The following is a 13,374-nucleotide window of genomic DNA, read 5'->3' as shown; positions in this document are numbered from 1 at the left end:
ACAGTTCCGTACCCTTGCTTCAGAATTATCCTGGAATAATGAGGCACTCTGCGCGACCTTTAAAAAAGGCCTATCCAGCAACATTAAAGATGTTCTGGCCGCACGAGAAATCCCTGCTAACCTACATGAACTCATCCATCTTGCCACTCGCATTGACATGCGTTTTTCCGAACGGCGTCAGGAGCTCCGCCAGGATATGGACTCTGTTCGCACGAGGCGTTTCTTCTCCCCGGCTCCTCTCTCCTCTGGTCCCCTGCAACCTGTTCCTGTGCCTCCCGCCGTGGAGGCTATGCAGGTCGACCGGTCTCGCCTGACACCCCAAGAGAGGACACGACGCCGCATGGAGAATCTCTGCCTGTACTGTGCTAGTACCGAACACTTCCTGAGGGATTGTCCTATCCGTCCTCCCCGCCTGGAAAGACGTCCGCTGACTCCGCACAAAGGTGAGACAGTCCTTGATGTCTACTCTGCTTCTCCACGTCTTACTGTGCCTGTGCGGATGTCTGCCTCTGCCTTCTCCTTCTCTGCTGTGGCCTTCTTGGACTCTGGATCTGCAGGAAATTTTATCTTGGCCTCTCTCGTCAACAGGTTCAACATCCCGGTGACCAGTCTCGCCAGACCCCTCTACATTAATTGTGTAAACAATGAAAGATTGGACTGTACTATACGTTTCCGCACGGAGCCCCTTCTAATGTGCATCGGATCTCATCATGAGAGGATTGAACTGTTGGTCCTCCCCAATTGCACTTCTGAAATCCTTCTTGGACTTCCCTGGCTTCAACTCCATTCCCCAATCCTGGATTGGTCCACTGGGGAGATCAAGAGTTGGGGGCCCTCTTGTTCCAAGGACTGCTTAAAACCGGTTCCCAGTAAACCTTGCCGTGTCCCTGTGCTTCCTCATGTAACCGGTCTCCCTAAGGCCTATATGGACTTTGCGGACGTTTTTTGCAAAAAACAAGCTGAGACTCTACCTCCTCACAGGCCTTATGATTGTCCCATTGACCTCCTCCCGGGCACTACTCCACCCCGGGGCAGAATCTATCCTCTGTCCGTCCCAGAGACTCTTGCCATGTCTGAATACGTCCAAGAAAATTTAAAAAAGGGCTTTATCCGTAAATCCTCCTCTCCTGCCGGAGCCGGATTTTTCTTTGTGTCCAAAAAAGATGGCTCTCTACGTCCTTGCATTGACTACCGCGGTCTTAATAAAATCACGGTTAAGAACCGCTACCCCCTACCCCTCATCTCTGAACTCTTTGATCGTCTCCAAGGTGCCCATATTTTTACCAAACTGGACTTAAGAGGTGCTTATAATCTCATCCGCATCAGAGAGGGGGATGAATGGAAAACGGCATTTAACACCAGAGATGGACACTTTGAGTATCTGGTCATGCCCTTTGGTCTATGCAACGCCCCTGCCGTCTTCCAAGACTTTGTTAATGAAATTTTTCGTGATCTCCTATACTCCTGTGTTGTTGTATATCTGGACGATATCCTGATTTTTTCTGCCAATCTTGAAGAACACCGCCAGCATGTCCGTATGGTTCTTCAGAGACTTCGTGATAATCAACTCTATGCCAAAATAGAGAAATGTCTGTTTGAATGCCAATCTCTTCCTTTTCTAGGATACTTGGTCTCTGGCCAGGGACTACAAATGGACCCAGATAAACTCTCTGCCGTCTTAGATTGGCCACGCCCCTCCGGACTCCGTGCCATCCAACGTTTTTTGGGGTTCGCCAATTATTACAGGCAATTTATTCCACATTTTTCTACCATTGTGGCTCCTATTGTGGCTTTAACAAAAAAAAATGCCGATCCCAAGTCTTGGCCTCCTCAAGCGGAAGACGCCTTTAAACGACTCAAGTCTGCCTTTTCTTCGGCTCCCGTGCTCTCCAGACCTGACCCATCTAAACCCTTCCTATTGGAGGTTGATGCCTCCTCAGTGGGAGCTGGAGCGGTCCTTCTACAAAAAAACTCTTCCGGGCATGCTGTTACTTGTGGTTTTTTTTCCAGGACCTTCTCTCCGGCGGAGAGGAACTACTCCATCGGGGATCGAGAGCTTCTAGCCATTAAATTAGCACTTGAGGAATGGAGGCATCTGCTGGAGGGATCAAGATTTCCAGTTATTATTTACACCGATCACAAGAACCTCTCCTACCTCCAGTCTGCCCAACGGCTGAATCCTCGTCAGGCCAGGTGGTCTCTGTTCTTTGCCCGATTTAATTTTGAAATTCACTTTCGGCCTGCTGATAAGAACATTAGGGCCGATGCTCTCTCTCGTTCCTCAGATGCCTCTGAAATTGAACTCTCTCCTCAACACATCATTCCTCCTGACTGCCTGATTTCCACTTCTCCAGCCTCCATCAGGCAAACCCCTCCAGGAAAGACCTTTGTTTCTCCACGCCAACGCCTTGGGATCCTCAAATGGGGTCACTCCTCCCATCTCGCAGGTCATGCGGGCATTAAGAAATCTGTGCAACTCATCTCTCGCTTCTATTGGTGGCCGACTCTAGAGACTGATGTGGTGGACTTTGTGCGAGCCTGCACTATCTGTGCCCGGGATAAGACTCCTCGCCAGAAGCCCGCTGGTTTTCTTCATCCTCTACCTGTCCCCGAACAACCTTGGTCTCTGATTGGTATGGATTTTATTACTGACTTACCCCCATCCCATGGCAACACTGTTATTTGGGTGGTCGTTGATCGATTCTCCAAAATGGCACATTTCATCCCTCTTCCTGGTCTTCCTTCAGCGCCTCAGTTGGCTAAACAATTTTTTGTACACATTTTTCGTCTTCACGGGTTGCCTACACAGATCGTCTCGGATAGAGGCGTCCAATTTGTGTCTAAATTCTGGAGGGCTCTCTGTAAACAACTCAAGATTAAATTAAATTTTTCTTCTGCATACCATCCTCAATCCAATGGACAAGTAGAGAGAATTAACCAGATCTTGGGTGACTATTTACGACATTTTGTTTCCTCCCGCCAGGATGACTGGGCAGATCTTCTACCTTGGGCCGAATTCTCGTATAATTTCAGAATCTCTGAATCTTCCTCCAAATCTCCGTTTTTCGTGGTGTACGGCCGTCACCCTCTTCCCCCCCTCCCTACCCCCTTGCCCTCTGGTCTGCCCGCTGTGGATGAAATTTCTCGTGATCTTTCCACCATATGGAAAGAGACCCAAAATTCTCTCTTACAGGCTTCTTCTCGCATGAAGAGATTCGCAGATAAGAAAAGAAGAGCTCCTCCCATTTTTTCCCCTGGAGACAAGGTATGGCTCTCCGCTAAATATGTCCGTTTCCGTGTCCCGAGCTATAAGTTGGGACCACGCTATCTTGGTCCTTTTAAAGTTTTGTGTCAAATTAATCCTGTCTCTTACAAACTTCTTCTTCCTCCTTCTCTTCGTATCCCTAATGCCTTTCACGTCTCTCTTCTTAAACCTCTCATCCTCAACCGTTTTTCTCCTAAATCTGTTCCTCCCACTCCTGTTTCCGGCTCCTCGGACATCTTCTCTGTCAAAGAGATCTTAGCCTCAAAAAAGGTCAGAGGAAAAACTTTTTTTTTAGTGGATTGGGAGGGTTGTGGTCCAGAAGAGAGGTCCTGGGAACCTGAGGACAATATCCTGGACAAAAGTCTGATCCTCAGGTTCTCAGGCCCCAAGAAGAGGGGGAGACCCAAGGGGGGGGGTACTGTTACGCCGAGCGCTCCGGGTCCCCGCTCCTCCCCGGAGCGCTCGCTACACTTCCCTCACTGCAGCGCCCCGGTCGGTTCCACGGACCCGGGGCGCTGCGTTACCACCTCCGGCCGGGATGCGATTCGCGATGCGGGTAGCGCCCGCTCGCGATGCGCACCCCGGCTCCCGTACCTGACTCGCTCCCCGTCAGTTCTGTCCCGGCGCGCGCGGCCCCGCTCCCTAGGGCGCGCGCGCGCCGGGTCTTTGCGATTTAAAGGGCCACTGCACCGCTGATTGGTGCAGTGGTTCCAATTAGTGTTTACACCTGTGCACTTCCCTATATCACCTCACTTCCCCTTCACTCCCTCGCCGGATCTTGTTGCCCTAGTGCCAGTGAAAGCGTTCCTTGTGTGTTCCTTGCCTGTGATTCCAGACCTTCTGCCGTTGCCCCTGACTACGATCCTTGCTGCCTGCCCCGACCTTCTGCTACGTCCGACCTTGCTTCTGTCTACTCCCTTGTACCGCGCCTTTCTTCAGCAGCCAGAGAGGTTGAGCCGTTGCTAGGGGATACGACCTGGTCACTACCGCCGCAGCAAGACCATCCCGCTTTGCGGCGGGCTCTGGTGAAAACCAGTAGTGACTTAGAACCGATCCTCTAGCACGGTCCACGCCAATCCCTCTCTGGCACAGAGGATCCACCACCTGCCAGCCGGCATCGTGACACAGGTGTGTGCAATATAAAAATCACACCTGAAAGCAGATTAAAAGGAGAGAAGTTCACTTAGTCTTTGCATCGTGTGTCTGTGTGTGCCACACTAAGCATGGACAACAGAAAGAGGAGAAGAGAACTGTCTGAGGACTTGAGAACCAAAATTGTGGAAAAATATCAACAATCTCAAGATTACAAATCCATATCCAGAGATCAAGATTTGCACAGTGTGCAACATTATCAAGAAGTTTGCAACCCATGGCACTGTAGCTAATTTCCCTGGGCGTGGATGAAAGAGAAAAATTGATGAAAGGTGTCAACGCAGAATAGTCCGGATGGTTGATAAGCAGCTCCAAACAAGTTCCAAAGATATTCAAGCTGTCCTGCAGGCTAAGGGAGCATCAGTATCAGAGCAAACTATCCGTTGACATTTAAATGAAATTATATGCTATGGCACGAGACCCAGGAAGAACCCACTGCTTACACAAAGACATAAAAAAGCAAGACTACATTTTGCCAAAATGAACTTGAGTAAGCCAAAATCCTTCTTGTGGACAGATGAGACCACGATAGATCTTTTTGGTAAAGCACATCATTCTACAGTTTATCGAAAATGGAATGAGGCCTACACAGAAAAGAACACAGTACCTACAGTGAAATATGGTGGAGGTTCAATGATGGTTTGGGGTTGTTTTGCTGCCTCTGGCACTGGGTCCTTGAATGTGTGCAAGGCATCATGAAATCTGAGGATTTCCAATGGATTTTGGGTCGCACTGTACAACACAGTGTCAGAAAGCTGGGTTTGCGTCCGAGATCTTGGGTCTTCCAGCAGGACAATGACCCCGAACATATGTCAAAAAGTAATCAGAAATGGATGGCAACAAAGCACTGGAGAGTTCTGAAGTGGCCAGCAATGAGTCCAGATCTAAATCCCATTGAACACCTGTGGAGAGATCTTAAAATCGCTGTTGGGAAAAGGCGCCTCTTTCAATAAGAGAGACCTGGAGCAGTTTGCAAAGGAAGAGTGTTCCAACATTCCGTCTGATAGGTGTAAGAAGCTTATTGATGGTTATAGGAAGCGACTGATTTCAGTTATTTTTTCCAAAGGGTGTGCAACCAAATATTAAGTTAAGGGTGCCAATAATTTTGTCCAGCCCATTTTTGGAGTTTGATGTGACATTATGTCCAAGAGAAAGAGAGAGAGAGAGAGAGAGAGAGATTAAAATAAAACAAGCTTGCAGCCATATTCTGGTCACATGTAATTCCATGGATCAGAGAATAGACTCTTCTTTTTGTTTTTTGTTCTGTAATAGTGCTTGCTTGCCAAGCTCTATCAGCCGATAAAATACAGCAATTGTATAAAATGATAAGGATTGTAAAGATTATTAAAAGATTGCACATGTATGTACATTTGTATATCTCTCCAAAACTCTGTAAGGGCGTAGTGATGGCCTCTGTTTGTGCTTTGAGTGGATGAGTGTTTTCGATACCAATAGTGCAATTATCTCATTAATGAATCATTTAAAGCAGTTAGGGTTGTAAAAAATTCAGTATTTGGCAAAAGATGAGAAATCAAATTGATGTTGGGCTAATTGGATGGGAATCAATCAAACGATTATATAAAGACAGGTAAAATAGACAAGTGAGATCGGCACTACTCAGTCTGTAAATGTGGGACTAGTGGAAAAAGGTTAACTGGTTGGTCTGCTTCTGTGAAACCTTGGTGGTGCTCTGACTGAACATTAAGCAGTAGTCTTATAACAGTAGAACGAGAGAGAAGTCGGCGACTCACCGGAGCTGGTTTTCAAGCAGTTTCTTCTTTATTAGTACTCACATACATGGGGAGAGAAAGACGTATAGGGGGTACAGCTGTCTGGCAACGGGACCGTTTCACATGTGAAACATGTGAAACGGTCGCATTGCCAGACAGCTGTACCCCCTGTACGTCTTTCTCTCCCCATGTATGTGAGTACTAATAAAGAAGAAACTGCTTGAAAACCAGCTCCGGTGAGTCGCCGACTTCTTTCTCGTTCTATTGTTATACGATTATATAAAGATATTATGGATGGCGGAGCAACTGTGAAAAAAGATTAAATAATGTTATGGGGTAGGTTCCCAGAGGTTACAGCTTCAGTTCATTTGACTCCTTAAAGGGGTACTCTGCCCCTATACATCCAAAGGATAGGGGATAAAAGATGTCGGATCAAGGGGGTCCGGCCACTGGGACCCCAGCAATCTCCACCATGGCACCCCAGTCATCCGGTACATGTAGCAAACTCCGCTCCGTGCCGGATGACTGGTGACCACAGTTCTCACTCCCTTGCTAAGCTTCTGTGTTCAGAACCCTGTGGTGTCAGTCCGGAGATCGCGGGGGTCCTAGTGGCCGGAGCCCCCACAATCAGATAAGATGGATAAGATGTTTTGAGGCAGAGAACCCCTTTATGTCCATTTAGGTCGAGGTTGTTTAGTAGGGGATAAGGGGGATAAGATGTCAGATCACCAGATCACCCGCTGCTGGGGACCCCCAGGATCTCGGCTGTGGCACCCCGCTATCATTACTACACAGAGCAGACCCGCACCGTGCGTAATGAGGGGCAATACAGGGGCCGGAGCATCGTTATGTCATGGCTCCGCCCCCTGTGACATAACGGCCCGCCCCTCAATACAAGTCTATGGGAGGGGGCGTGATGGCCATAGGCTCCCATAGGCTTGCATTAAGGGGGTGGGCCATGACATCACGAGGGGCGGAGCCGTGACATCACGATGCTCCGGCCCCTGTATCGCTGGTCTTTACGCACGAAGCGAGTCTGCTCTGTGCAGTAATGATAGCGGGGTGCCGCAGCCAAGATCCCGGGAATCTCCAGCAGCGGAACCCCGAGGAAATGATATCTTATACCCTATCCTTGTCTAGGGGCGGAGTACCCCTTTAATACTAAAAAACTAAATTACATAAACTACAAAGTAAAATACCAAAATATATAAATGAGAATAATGGGAACAAAAATAATAAGATTGAACAAACCAAAATAAAGAAATAAAATATAAATAAAAATAGAATTAAAAAAATAATAATAATAATAAAAAAATGAAACAAAAAAATTATAATAAAAATAAATAAATATGAAAAAATGATTGAATACTGCTTATGGCCATTGATTATAGGATAACTCGGTTTGCAGGGTGGTCCTGTCTGACCCTAATAGCTGGTTGTCAGAACAAGTCCACCAACGGAAAGTCAGATGTGATGGAATTCAATAAAGAACTCCTATCTCAAATTACCTCACCACTACAGCCAAATTAGGAGTGTGCCTGCTACTGAGCAGCGCTACCCATCCATTTTATACAGGAATTAAATAAGGCCTTCAACCAATAAAAAGAACAAAAAAAAAAAGAAAAAAAAAGAAAAATAACTAATACAAAATTTAAAAACTGAATAAAAAATAATAACAAAATAATAAATATGATAAAATAAAACAACAATAAACTATATGAATCACATAAGTCCCTAAGTTGTCACCATCACTTCATTAACTACAACACTGTACATTAAATATTAGCTGAATTCATAGTAAAATTATCCAGAGCAGTCGCATGGGCATCTTCCATTTTCACATGACTTCAAATACTGGAAAAGAAAAAACAATTACCTTTATATAATGTACATTATTAATAATATCAAATTGTATCAAATCTCATGTATCCAGTGAGGAGTCAAAGCTACAGTATGAATTATTATCTAGCTCACAATATATTTAAACAATATTAAAGTCAACATTAAGGCCTTCTGGACGCAGTGTATTAAGCTGGTGTATCCACCATATTTTTTTCTTTTCTTTTTTTTTCTGTTGATTTGTTCAATCTTATTATTTTCATTTTCATTATGCTCATTTATATATTTTTGTATTTTACTTTGTAGTTTATGTAATTTTGGTTTCAGGATTCAGTTCACATGTAAGGTCCTGCTGTCACCATCCGGATATGAAACAGTGATTGGAGACGCGAAGTTAGCGTCCCGGAGCTCCATGATCACGGGGGAAGTAAGTGATGTATGGCACTATTTTCTAGATGTGATTTATATATGGATTTTATGATTATTGATGTACAATTGTACCACTTGAGATTTATTTGTTAATCACTTATGTATGGGTATATATACCTTGAATTGTATCACTGAGCTTGAAAATGGTCCTATGGTAGGACAGAATCATTGCTGCTAAATTCACCTTTTTTCATACACCATTGGAGGAGTGCTGCGCTTTTCTACTTTTCTGCATTTCATGGACTGTCATCGAGTCTAGGGCGCTTGCACCTGATGTGGACTAGGCTAAGTATTGCTCCATTGCTTTTGTATATACTATTTAGATTTTTTTGCTTGGACACTGTGATTATATTTTACATCATGGAGTCTCAATTGGAATTGAATTTGGCTCACACATCTTCTTATGCTGAAGGCAAGGTTAAGGGGATACTTAGTGGAGTGAGAGGAGATCACATTTCTAGCTACACTTGTGACAGATGTGAAGTGTAATTTTGAATATGAAATCAGAAGATGCATTATGCTTGATTCGTATTTGACCACATTAGGGGAATATTATAAACATAAGCGTATTCCCAGAGGCATGCCCTCTAGATTGAGACCTGGAGAGAGAATATGGAGTTTGAGAGGAACTTTGAAGCTATATCAGACAGATATACCCTGTGCCTAGGTTGTGTGTATACATGGAACCAAAATCATGCTTACGTGTCTGGTCAGCAAAATGTAACCCCTAAACAAGGCAAGAAGAAGATGATGACTAAAGACTCTGATGTACATTCTTTTTCAGCTTATGATTTTTTAGGGGAGGACTCTACCTTCAGCCCCTCCCCGGAAAACCCACTAGGAGAGGTGGGAGAAAACGCCATAGGTCAAGGAAGAAGGGGAAGAACAACAATCCCCGCTTTCAACACAGAAAGAAGTAGTGGACACTGTGATCACCATATCTTCATGTGCATTGACAGATACTCAGGTACACCTACTTTCTAAGGGATTATCATTTTGCCCTAATGTTAACACTGACTGGTTTAAGTTAGAATGTGATCTTCAATATTTTTTCAGGAATTTAAAACTAAAAGTGTGGTTTAGTACGGTACTCAGAAAAGTGAACCTCAATCTGGGTCTATAGCCAATACACAATATATGCAATGGATAAAGGCAGCACACCACGATGATATAATCCAAAAAACTGTGAATTTATTCCATGATGTAGAAAACAACGTTTCGGCGATCTCTCACCGCCATTTTCAAGTGCATACAAGTGATACAGAGGGGTTTAAATACACACTTCCCCAATTAATGACATCATCACACATTAGCATAATCAGTGACATCACAATCAAAAACAAAATATAAACAAAGTATAAAAACTGTGATATACAGTCATATATAGTATAGTAGCTATACATAATATTCCTAGTGCTCTAAACATGCATTTGGCACGTTATTATGTGTCGATCTACCAACACACTTCTATGGATCGACATAAGAAAGTGTAACATAAGTGTCAACAGTGACAGTGTACAGGTGTATAGGCTTAAAAACATTAATTGTCATGGTGCCAACCACGCCACTGACCTCGTGTGTGCCGCCATTGTCCGCAACCTCGGAGTCCCGGCTAACATCGCCGGATGTGGACTTCCGGGTAAGGAGAATGTTAACCAATAACAGTGTGGCGTCATGGTTGCTAGGCTCCAACAGGAGGAGTCTAGCTAAAGTGTATCGTAGTATAGAGCCAATCAATGGCACTCTATTGCGCATGTACGTTAGTTATTTAAAGCTGTGGGCGCCATTTTGGAAAAGGTCAATATAGATGTGCCAATACTGGCAAACTAATACATGGCCGGTTCAATTGTTCTAACTTATAAAGTGAACATAGGAACACTAGGTAACTCCCGGTAAACCCCTACATACATACAATTATCACTTGCAATAGTACAGTCACGGGGCCGGAACACAGCAGTCTCCCCATTAATTTGTGTACCTGGCTGTGTATCAAAGGATACAATTAAGTACCCCCTGTACCACAGTACTCCTGATCCACTGGGAGTGAGTCCCTCCCCCTATGGTCCATAGAGCCTCTTACCAGGACACTATTGTTATATGGGAGACAGTGTCCCCAGGCTCCCTATCATCCACATATCACTCATTGGGGTATCTGTAGAGTTATGTAAGGGAGTACCTCTAATGTGAATGATGTTAGAATGAAGATAGGATTTTTATAAAACCATGGCACCACACTATACTGACACAAACATCTCCAATCAAAAAAAGGAATAAACAATTGTATATTACAAGAAAAAGAATTATTTATAAAAATGTACATATATAGAAAATTGCGGACCCAGGCGCAATATTTGGCTATTCAGTGATCTTGTGGCACCATGACAAAAGTCTTGAAAATCTAAAAAAAGGGAAAAAAAGAAAGAATTAAAAATCAATATTCGTATACGTTATCACTTGTACATATTTATAGCAACCTGGACACCGTCCGCATCAAGTGGCTATGCCCCAGGGTGCAGCAATCTCTCATCAAACCATTTTTGGGGGAACCACAAATTCGACATTTAAACCATTTGGTTTGAGTGAGTTTAATTCAAAGATCCATCTCAATTCTCTTTTTTGTAGAATGGTGACTGGCATCTCATAAGCGGGGGTTACCCTAATATACCTGAGCTACAAAATGTTCCATTGATGTCTTATAGGAGGGCTAGAGGGGGAGGGACTCACTCCCAGTGGATCAGGAGTACTGTGGTACAGGGGGTACTTAATTGTATCCTTTGATACACAGCCAGGTACACAAATTAATGGGGAGACTGCTGTGTTCCGGCCCCGTGACTGTACTATTGCAAGTGATAATTGTATGTATGTAGGGGTTTATCGGGAGTTACCTAGTGTTCCTATGTTCACTTTATAAGTTAGAACAATTGAACCGGCCATGTATTAGTTTGCCAGTATTGGCACTTCTATATTGACCTTTTCCAAAATGGCGCCCACAGCTTTAAATAACTAACGTACATGCGCAATAGAGTGCCATTGATTGGCTCTATACTACGATACACTTTAGCTAGACTCCTCCTGTTGGAGCCTAGCAACCATGACGCCACACTGTTATTGGTTAACATTCTCCTTACCCGGAAGTCCACATCCGGCGATGTTAGCCGGGACTCCGAGGTTGCGGACAATGGCGGCACACACGAGGTCAGTGGCGTGGTTGGCACCATGACAATTAATGTTTTTAAGCCTATACACCTGTACACTGTCACTGTTGACACTTATGTTACACTTTCTTATGTCGATCCATAGAAGTGTGTTGGTAGATCGACACATAATAACGTGCCAAATGCATGTTTAGAGCACTAGGAATATTATGTATAGCTACTATACTATATATGACTGTATATCACAGTTTTTATACTTTGTTTATATTTTGTTTTTGATTGTGATGTCACTGATTATGCTAATGTGTGATGATGTCATTAATTGGGGAAGTGTGTATTTAAACCCCTCTGTATCACTTGTATGCACTTGAAAATGGCGGTGAGAGATCGCCGAAACGTTGTTTTCTACATCATGGAATAAATTCACAGTTTTTTGGATTATATCATCGTGGTGTGCTGCCTTTATCCATTGCATATTTAGTAAGAACCGGAGCACCGAGGTTCAATAGGCTTGCACCCATTCCACTATTCTGGATGTGCTGCTTTTTATGAACTTTCTTCAATACACAATATATGTTACGGTTGAAGGACTTTGATTTGAGGAACAATAGTATGTTTAATCAAATTGTTATATCTAATCCTTTAGAAACATATATGTCCTTGGTCAGACAGGATATAGAAAAAATCCATGAGTTAGAGGTTATCCAAATTTGAAGCAGGATGAAAAACTGGCTTTAGAAGAGTTGGTCCATAACCAGGGTCTCACCATAAAACCCGGAGTCAAGGGTGGTGGGATCGTGGTTATGGATACCAACGACTACAAGAAATAGAATTATTGATGAACAACTAAAATATTTTTTGTTAGTTAAATATCCTAAAACACCACATATATATATATATATATATATATGTATATATATATATATATATATATATATATATATATATATATATATTGCCGAAGATTCACAAATCTTATTATATTGTGAGCTAGATAATCATTCCTCCTTTCCTCCTGTAGCTTTGACTCCTCGCCGGATACATGAGATTTGATACAATTTATCAGATTTGATATTATTAATAATGTACATTATATAAAGGTAATACATTTTTCTTTTTTCTTTTCCAGAATTTGAAGTTATGTGAAAATGGAAGATGCCCATGCGACCGCTTTGGATAATTTTACTATGAATTCAGCTAATATTTAATGTACAGTGTTGTAGTTAATAAAGTGATGGTGACAACTTAGGAACTTATGTGATTCATATAGTTTATTGTTGTTTTATTTTATTATATTTATTATTTTGTTATTATTTTTCATTCAGTTTTTAGATTTTTTATTATTTATAAAAAAATTGTTAATTAAAAAAAAAAATGTTTGTTCTTTTTATTGGTTGAATGCCTTATTAACCCCTTAAGGACAATGGACGTACTCCTACACTCCCGTTTCCGAGTCCTTAAGGACCGAGGACGTAGGAGTACGTCCTGTCCATTCCCGGCCCCCCGCCGCTAGCCGGAGGGGAGCCGGTGCCCGATGCCTGCTGAAATCGTTCAGCAGGCATCGCGGCATATCGCCCAGGGGGGTCATGATGACCCCCCATGTCGGCGATCGCAGCGCATCGCTCGTCAATTCAGACGAGCTGTTACGCCAAGCGCTCCGGGTCCCCGCTCCTCCCCGGAGCGCTCGCTACACTCTCCTCACTGCAGCGCTCCGGTCAGATCCACTGACCCGGGGCGCTGCGATACCGCCTCCAGCCGGGATGCGATTCGCGATGCGGGTAGCGCCCGCTCGCGATGCGCACCC

The 13,374-nt window shown here is 43.7% G+C and overlaps 1 long non-coding RNA gene across 1 annotated transcript in view; it reads left to right on the top strand.

Annotated features, from left to right (window-relative positions):
* Nucleotides 1-12,820, top strand: part of LOC130356286 (uncharacterized) — a 37,438-nt gene extending 24,618 nt beyond the window's left edge. Inside the window, exons 2-4 of the long non-coding RNA XR_008888832.1 lie at nt 8,314-8,413; nt 9,200-9,382; nt 12,700-12,820. This is a non-coding gene — a long non-coding RNA (uncharacterized LOC130356286). The remainder of the gene's footprint in view (nt 1-8,313; nt 8,414-9,199; nt 9,383-12,699) is intronic.
* The last annotated feature ends 554 nt before the right edge of the window (nt 12,821-13,374 follow it).

The sequence above is a fragment of the Hyla sarda genome, chromosome 2 (genome assembly GCF_029499605.1).
Source record: "Hyla sarda isolate aHylSar1 chromosome 2, aHylSar1.hap1, whole genome shotgun sequence".
Lineage (NCBI taxonomy): Eukaryota > Metazoa > Chordata > Amphibia > Anura > Hylidae > Hyla > Hyla sarda.
The sequence above is the reverse complement of the archived record's forward strand: the minus strand, read 5'-3'. Positions and strand labels throughout refer to the sequence as shown.